Source organism: Schistocerca nitens, chromosome 3 (genome assembly GCF_023898315.1).
Source record: "Schistocerca nitens isolate TAMUIC-IGC-003100 chromosome 3, iqSchNite1.1, whole genome shotgun sequence".
In the NCBI taxonomy this organism is placed as follows: Eukaryota; Metazoa; Arthropoda; class Insecta; order Orthoptera; family Acrididae; genus Schistocerca; species Schistocerca nitens.
Genome location: NC_064616.1, coordinates 826833178 through 826843039, shown reverse-complemented (window position 1 = coordinate 826843039; position 9862 = coordinate 826833178).

The following is a 9862-nucleotide window of genomic DNA, read 5'->3' as shown; positions in this document are numbered from 1 at the left end:
AGCCGATGCGATGACCACTACACCATCCAACTACAGGTAGCACCCCATCTGCTCGGGATACCCTAGCACGCCTCACAGAAGACCCAAACTCCGAACTTATAGCACACACTACTGTCGTAGTGCCCCTGCTCATTAGCTTCATTACTCGCGGCATCTCGCCGATTCCCGTAAGAGGTCGAACTTGGTGTGCCTCTGCAATGAAGAGATCATTGGCCACAATCATCTTAATTATGTATGTGGTGTCTATTCTTTCCGACATGTTCGAAAGGGAATTTGAGTCTGACGGGATGCATGCCAGGATATTCTGTGCAGTGGCAGTGACTACTGCGTCCGGATGGCATAGTGGTTAGAGCATCTGCCTAGTAAGGAGGAGACCCGAGTTCAAATCCCAGTCCAGCACAAACTTTCAAATTGCTTCATTGTTATAAATCAAAGCCAAGGTAGCCAATGTTTCTATTTCCATTGTGTCTTGATTCATAGTCGCTGCAAAGAAACAAAATCTTGTCCGTTCCTTCGGACATGTGCGAAAGAACAGACATCACGTATATAATTAAGACGATGACGGCCAATAGTCTCTTCAGTGCAGATGCACAGCAAGCTCGAACTCTAACGGGATGCCGCGAGTAACGAGGCCAATGAGCAGGGTCACTACATCAGTAGTGTGTAGTAAAGGTGAGAATTTGGGTCTGATGGGAGGCGTGATACGGTAGTCCGTGCAATTGCGGCAACTTCTGTGTCCGGATGGCGTAGCAGCTAGCGCATTTGCCTAGTAAGCATGAAATCTGGGTTCGAATCCCTGCCGGCACGGTAGCTCAGCGTGTTCGGTCAGAGGGTTAGCTGCCCTCTGTAATAAAAAAAACTGAGTAAATGGATCAATAACGAACTCCAACGGGCGTCATGGGACGTCCGCCACGAACAATTGCACCGAACTCTAACGAACAAAATGAAATTACAAAAAAAAAAAAAAAAAAAAAAAAAAAAAAAAAAAAAAAAAAAAAAAAAAAAAAAAAAACCGGTAAGGTTCAAATTTTCAACTTTTCCACTGGCAGCTAATGTTATTAATTCCTTTGTTTCTTGATTGATAGTGGCTACAGGGTCAACATAGTGTCTGTTCTTTCGGACATGTCTTCCCTCACATTTTTCACCCCTCTGTCACGACAGTTACTCCCTATGTCTTAACACACACACTGTCATTCGGAACGTGCTTCATGTGACTGTTTTCCACATACTTCTTTTCTCACTGTCACGCGCAGAAACACCACATCTTAAAAATTTCGATTCTCTTCCTTTCCGGTTTTTCCACAGTGCGTCAGTTAACTTACGTACAATGCTATGCAACAGAAGTACATTCCTAGAAATTTCTTTCTCAAATTAAGGCCTATGTTTGATACTAGTAGATTGCTTTTGGAGTGTTATAATGCTGTCTTTGCCTGTGCTCTTTGGTTCCTTCGTGTGAGCTCGAATTTCTTTGATTGTTCAAACACTGTTATATTGAGGGATATGTGTAGGGGGAAGTAATACGTTCCTTAACTCATCTCGGAAGGTATGTCCTCGGAATTTCTGCAGTAAAGATCTTAGTGACGCATAACGAGTCTCTAGTAGCGTCGGATTCCTAATTTTTAAGTTCAGCATGTCATCGAAGGTGAACAGATGTTGTTGTCATGTGTCATTACTTTAAAGTAAGCGTGTAACATGGTATAAAACTGTTATATTACCTACGTTTTTCTGAAGGAAATAGATGGAGAGACTTTTTATTTACAGCTGTTAAATGGTTCAAATGGCTCTGAGCACTATGGGGCTTAACTTCTAAGGTCATCAGTCCCCTAGAATTTAGAACTACTTAAACCTAACTAACCTAAGGACATCACACACATCCATGCCCGAGGCAGGATTCGAACCTGCGACCGTAGCGGTCGAGCGGTTGCAGACTGTAGCGCCTAGAACCGTACAGCTGTTATACACATTGGTCTGCTGTGCAGAAACTAAAGTACATTGTAATTTTTTATTGAAAATAACATTAACTATGATTTCATTTGTTTACTGTTTCACAGAGATGGCAGTTTCAGCTAAGTAATAAGTTATCATCTTTATCAATATGCAAACAACTTACTAATTACTAATTAAGACCTTGGTCCTCTCTTACCTGGACTGCAGTTAAAAATTGATACTGCCATGTTTACTGCTTAGTGCAGTAATATAGTATTTCTGGAATCCGGAGGGCCATGATCAGGCTGAATAGCTCACATCCGGTAACTTTTGAAGCTCTCGAGTTCTTTAAAATTTTCACTGACGTGTGTACCATTTTGTGCCGTTGTCAGAACCGTTGATCTTACGGTTCTGGAGTTGCCTCCATGACTCCAGTAAGCACATACGCTGCAACAGCCATCTTGTGCTCTGCGTCATTGTTCAGCAACATGTGGACCAGTGCTCCGGGAAGCACAGAAGTATCCCCTGGCACTGTCCAACGCTTATCATCTCAGAACAGCGCACTTTAACAAAAAAAAATCTCCATTTCTTTCCTGGAAACATCTAGGCGATTTCGATCAGCTTTTGCCATTTAAATTCGTCCCACATCATATTATATATTTTCCCTCCTCCTATTTCAGGTATTTCGTATTCGATGACTTCTCTGAAATGAATACAGAGCCGAATGGTAAGGTCAAATCTTCAGATTTCTCAAGTATCACAGTTACTGTTAGGTCGAGATCCTATTCTGTTGAGGTATGTGGGTTAAGATCCATGTCCTATGAAAAGAATGGATCATAGCGCTCGAGAGTAGAATTTACTAGAAACCAACCCTTTCTTTCACACAGACGCGTCATCCTGCTGTTCCTGCATGTCAATCCTCTTACCAATCTCGCATTATGCACGAAATGATGTGCTCCTTGGAGAGTGCTCTTTGCTACAATATCTCTGTTAATTTTTATGTGTCACCTCCTCGGTAATCTGTGTTACGCTTCCTTCTTTCTGACTCCTAGGTATAAGGGGCTCATTAGCACTATAACAAAAACAGATTCCATAGAAGTGGTCCTGTATGTCACCTGCAAATCTCAGTAGTACGCTCCTCTTAACTCTAGGTGGAGTTGATTTAGTTATGCGTCCACTTACCTGCAGCATGAACCACGCTGTCTGATCAAAACTATCAGAAGGGCCTTGCGTAATATGCGGAACTGACCATTAAATCTCACGACAGGTGCACCAGCCAGCATGTTTTGCAGTAGAGAATTAGTAACAGCAACCGGGACAGTCACGATAGCTCAGTGACTTCGAATGTGGCCTAGTCATTTAATGTCAAATGAGTAATAAATGCCGGCCGGGGTGGCCGAGCGGTTCTAGGCGCTACAGACTGGAACCGCGCGACCGCTACGCTCGCAGGTTCGAATCCTGCCTCGGGCATGGAGGTGTCTGATGTCCTTAGGTTAGTTCGGTTCAAGTAGTTCTTAGTTCTAGGGCACTGATGACCTCAGAAGTTAAGTCCCATAGCGCTCAGAGCCATTTGAACCAATTTGAGTAATAAATCCATCAGGGACGTTTCAAATTCTGTAAAGCTGTGTAAGTCGACTGTTGGTGATGTGATCGTGAAGTGGAAACTCGAAGGAGCAGCCACAGCTATACCAAAATCAAGCGAGCCTTACGTACTGTATAGGGACCGTGGATCACATGGGGGGGGGGGGGGGGTTTGTTGTAAAACAGCATGAAGTCAGCGGAAGGAATTCGTGAGTTCCGGAGTAGTACGAGCAGTCTAGCTAGCACAATGACTCTGCGTAGGGAGTTAAAAAGAAAGGGGTACAAAGATAGAACAGCTTCTCATACGCCTCACATTTCTGTAGTCAACGCCAAGTGACGCTTAAGGTGATGATTGGATGACTGAATGACTGGAAACGTATGATTTGGAGTGATGAATCCCGCTATACCCTGAGGTAATCCGATGGAGACGTATGGGTTTGGCGAATGATACCAGCTATCATGTGTAGTGAAAACAGCGAACTATGGAGTAGACCGTGTTATGGTATGAGGGCGTTTCTTGTGGTTAGGGTGTGGTTCTCTTATTGCGTTTAAGAAAACGCTATATGCAGAAGGATATGAACACATTTTGCAGCGTTGTATACTCCGTACAACAGCGGAACAGTTTGGAGACGATGCCTGTATCAACATGACAATGCACCCTGTCATAAAACAACATTTGTGAAGCAGTGGTTTGTGGACAGTAGCATCCCTGAAATGGAGTAACCTACCCGGAGTCTTGACCTGAACCCAATGTAACACCCTTGGGATGAGTTGTCCAGATTCCAGCTTCCAACATCACTACCTAATCTGGTTTCAGCTCTTGAGGAATAATGGACTCCCGTTCCTGCACATGCACTCAAACACTTTATTCAAAGTGTCTCAATGAGAGTTCAAGCTATTATAAAGGCGAAAGATGGACACACACCATACTAATATCCAGTGATAGTTATCTGGATATTTTTGATGAGATAGTGTACTGTGAAGGCGAGGATAACTTCATGATACAGACTGATAATGTCTAGTGGTGAGTGGAGTTTATTTTGGCCAGTAGTTGGAATGTTGTTCATCAGACTTATTGCTCGTGGCAAAGAATTTATCAAAATTTGGCTTCTGTCAGTATTGACCCCCAAGCACCTCGCAATCTCACATCAACTGGTAGAATTAATTATTCTTGTAGTCGAGTTCCCTGTCCATTGCAGTTTTCCTTTGAGCACTATACAGGGTGTTACAAAAAGGTACGGCCAAACTTTCAGGAAACATTCGTCACACACAAAGAAAGAAAATATGTTATGTGGACATCTGTCCCGAAACGCTTAATTTCCATGTTAGAGCTCATTTTAGTTTCGTCAGTATGTACTGTACTTCCTCGATTCACCGCCATGATTTCATACGGGATACTCTACCTGTGCTGCTAGAACATGTGTCTTTACAAGTACGACACAACATGTGGTTCATGCACGATGGAGCTCCTGCACATTTCAGTCAAAGTGTTCGTACGCTTCTCAACAACAGATTCGGTGACCGATGGATTGGTAGAGGCGGACCAATTCCATGGCCTCCACGCTCTCCTGACCTCAACCCTCTTGACTTTCATTTATGGGGGCATTCGAAAGCTCTTGTCTACGCAACCCCGGTACCAAATGTAGAGACTCTTCGTGCTCGTATTGTGGACGGCTGTGATAGAATAAGCCATTCTCCAGGGCTGCATCAGTGCATCAGGGATTCCATGCGACGGAGGGTGGATGCATGTATCCTCGCTAACGGAGGACATTTTGAACATTTCCTGTAACAGAGTGTTAGACGTCACGCTGGTACGTTCTGTTGGTGTGTGTTTCCATTCCATGATTAATGTGATTTGAAGAGAAGTAATAAAATGAGCTCTAACATATTTTCTTTCGTTGTGTGTGAGGAATGTTTCCTGAAAGTTTGGCCGTACCTTTTTATAACACCCTGTATACTGTATTTTTGAAGCTATTTTACGTTTATATTCCAAACACCACATGTGGTTCAAATGGCTCTGAACACTATGGGACTTAACTTCTGAGGTTATCAGTCCCCTAGAACTTAGAACTACTTAAACCTGTCCCCTAGAACTTAGAACTACTTAAACCTAACTAACCTAAGGACATCACACACATCCATGCCCGAGGCAGGATTCGAACGTGCGACCGTAGCGGTCGCGCGGTTCCAGACTGTAGCGCCTAGATCCGCTCGGCCACCCCGGCAGGCTCACCACATGTGAATCGACATTATAACGCCTCGTCTATTTTCTTCTAGTTGTGTACTACTGTACCCCGCTATTGCTGTCACCGAGTCAGAGGCGCATGCGTAGCATGCTTTTGCTTGAAGTATCTCACTTTATTTTACGTAACAGGCCAATATGATAAAACTGTAATCCCTATGTTGAGCCCTGAGAACGCCCTTTGGTTAATTTTTCCCCTTTCGTCTCCTCAGACAAATAATTTTGGGTGTCCTACCTCGGCAACAGCCCCGGAGACTCAGGTAGAAATTTCTCGGTCATCTTATTTGCCTCAGCCTAGAGAACAAGCCAGGCCACCGTAGGCTATCAATAGCTCCGGCTACGTCTATCATTGCATTTGCGTTTGAGCACCGTATTCGGGAAACCGGGAGCGAGCAAGAGGAAGAGGAAGAGCGCGACGCTGCCTGGTGGCGAGATGACAGCTGCATGCCGAGGTGTGCGGCGCCGGTGTGGGCAGCGCGGGGTGCGGGGTGCGGCCGGGTCGCTGACCCCACACACGCCTCGGGCGCCCTCTTCTCCTCTCGCTACCGCCCCCCTCCCCTCCCCCTCTAGCTCTTTCTCTCTCTCTCTCTCTCTTCTCCTCTGCGTCGCTGTCGCGCCCGTCTCCTGTGAGACCTCACAAACTTCCACGTAGCTGCAGTCCTGCAATCTTGCTGTGTAGTCAGTGGGATCTTATTAACAGCCTCACCAAGTTCCTGTCTATAAACGTAGGGGTATACTTCGTCGCAGCCTCAGTTTCCCCTTTTAGGGATGGAGCGACATTACCTCAAGTTCCTCACCGATTGTGCAGCGCTGTCGGTACTTGATTTCTTGCTTTGCATGTCGGGAACACATGGCGGCAGAGCCACAGGTCTTCTCTAGTAACACGTGGTGGCTGCCAACGTGTTGGTGACGCATCTACGTGTATTGTCGATTTGTAATATTAATCTGCTCTTTTGGCAGACCATTCATCATCCTTAATAAACTTTTCCGTGGAATACCGCGAGGAATTGGATCAAATAAGGCAAAGAGATGACAGCAACTGAGTACTTCAAGTTCTCTATACTGGGAACTATGGGGCTTCGATACACAGAGAACGAACGATCACGCCTCTACACTCACGTGGTCCATAAGAGAAAAATGAAACAGCTAGCACCGGAATTCACTGCATTCTATTCAATGAAATTTCACACTATGGAAATGTCAAACACGTTTTCATGAATTTAGAGCAATGGCAAATGCACTCACTCAATTTATCCATAGATTCAGGGAAGAAAGACATTCCGTCTACGTAGAGATGTGAATGACGTATCGTAAATTGCACTTCTTTTGATAGAATATGAAGATAATTAATGTATGGCCGAACTTGGTAATGAATGCATCCTCGTTCTGTGATTGTGTCTAAAACAAATAGACGTATTCCTACAGATTACTGTCATTTACTACAGCAATAATGTAAAATTACGCAAAATTAGTCATATCAGCAACCTAGAATTATAATGTGTCTCTAGTCAATGATCATGTACTTCAGTGCAGGGGAAACAATGGAGTGTTATATAATATGTTGACAAGATTATCTGCTTTCAATAGATACCTGTAGAATCGTAAAGAATGAACTGGCAGATGTAATGAACAAGAATGTATCACAAATCCTCCTCTCTAACGCCAATAACATCCCATTCACTAGAGCAGCCGTCAACATTTATTATCGGGAGAATGAATCATTCCTACCTAATCTGAAGCTACAAATGCAGGATAGACCTAGGAATTTCGCGCCACGCAGACTGGCCCAGAAGACTGCTAGATTCGGATCCACAACAGGACGTGATTGCCTCGGTAGTCACCTACACTGCCTAGATATCCGTGCCAGACCAAACTCCATGCTTTGCAACAACTCAGATTCCGCGGACGTCAAAGGCATGATGATTTGTCCTTCACTGCAAGCCAAAAACTAAAATTGATTGATATGAGCAACAAGAGGGAAAACTGAAGAACTTTTGGAAATATTACTCTCCATTTTGTTGTTAGTAAAAGATTTGCGCATATTTTTTCTTCTATTAAGTTTATTTTGTTTCTTTTATCTTTGCTGTTGTATACTTACTACTTGTCACTTTGCATCAAATGATATACACTACTGGCCATTAAAATTGCTACACCACGAAGATGACGTGCTACAGACGCGAAATTTAACCGACAGGAAGGAGATGCTGTGATATGCAAATGATTATTTTCTCAGAGCATTCGCACAAGGTTGGCGCTGGTGGCGACACCTACAACGTGCTGACATGAGGAAAGTTTCCAATGGATTTCTCATACACAAACAGCAGTTGACCGGCGTTGCCTGGTGAAACGTTGCTGTGATGCCTCGTGTAGGGAGGAGGAATGCGTATCATCACGTTTCCGACTTAGATAAAGGTCGAATTGTAGCCTATGGCGATTGCGGTTTATCATATCAAGACATTGCTGCTCGCGTTGGTCGAGATCCAATGAATGTTAGCAGAATATGGACTCGGTGGGTTCAGGAGGGTAATAAGGAACGCCGTGCTGGATCCCAACGGCCTAGTATCACTACCAGTCGAGATGACAGGCACCTTATCTGCATGGCTATAACGGATCGTGCCGCCACGTCTCGATCCCTGAGTCAACAGATGGGGACGTTTGCAAGACAACAACCATCTGCACGAACAGTTCGACGACGTTTGCAGCAGCATGGACTATCAGCTCGGAGACCATGGCTGCGGTTACCCTTGATGCTGCATCACAGACAGGAGCTCCTACGATTGTGTACTCAACGACGAACCTGGGTGCACGAATGGCAAAACGTCATTTTTTCGGATAAATCCAGGTTCTGTTTACAGCATCATGATGGTCGCATCCGTGTTTGGCGACATCGCGGTGAACGCACATTGGAAGCGTGTATTCGTCATCGAAATACTGGCGTATCACCCGGCCTTATGGTATGGGGTGCCATTAGTTACACGTCTCGGTCACCTCTTGTTCGCATTGACGGCACTTTGAACAGTGGACGTTACATTTCAGATGTGTTACGACCCGTGGCTCTACCCTTCATTCGATCCCTGCAAAAGCCTACATTTCAGCTGGATAATGCACGACCGCGTGTTGCAGGTCCTGTACGGGCCTTTCTGGATACAGAAAATGTTCGACTGCTGCCCTGTCCAGCACATTCTCCTGGTCTCTCACCAACTGAAAACGTCTGGTCAATGGTGGCCGAGCAACTGACTCGTCACAATACGCCAATCACTACTCTTGATGAACTGTGGTATCGTGTTGAAGCTGCGTGGGCAGCTGTACCTGTACACGCCATCCAAGCTCTGTTTGACTGAATGCCCAGGCGTATCAAGGCCGTATAATATATTCTAGTATAATATATTTGTACAATGAATATCTGTTTATCATCTGCATTTCTTCTTGGTGTAGCAATTGTAATGGCCAGTAGTGTACATCCTAGCTACTGCATTACATAAAAAATATTATCATCTATTGTTTTATCCAATGCAGGGGAACGGCCTCTACAAATGACACCTTATTAGGTGATTACGAAATTGGGTCATTGGCCTGTTTATTATCGAACTTGTGAGAGGTGGCACAATGGTCGGGCCACTAAAATCCTTTATGGAAGCAGCCAGCTTTCTGCCAGGCTGATTTACGTTAATGTGGTTTGTCAAAGATTTTGTTGCTTGCTTGTACATACCTCTCTTGATCTTTCCCCGACCGAGCTACAGTTGAATTTACAGTCAAATCATTGGCGACCAGGTGTCAAACGCTAAGCTTTCTGCTTTTATGCATCCTAGAAACAGTGAAAATTACAACACCAAGAAGAACACACGTCACGTAAATCAGCTATATAACACTGACTACGTGTGTGACAATCCACAGATGATGACGACAACACAACTTCACATCATTTCAAAATCTGTGATTTCAGTACATTGTGAACACGGCACGAACATTGTATCAAAGAGGGTCTGGATATGTTTCTGGTGAATCTCCCACCACTATATTTGATAATCTTCTAACTGCTGTTACAACAGCTGTTGCTGGAGGACTGTGATGAATAAGTAGTCGATCAACTACGACTCATACATTTAACTATGA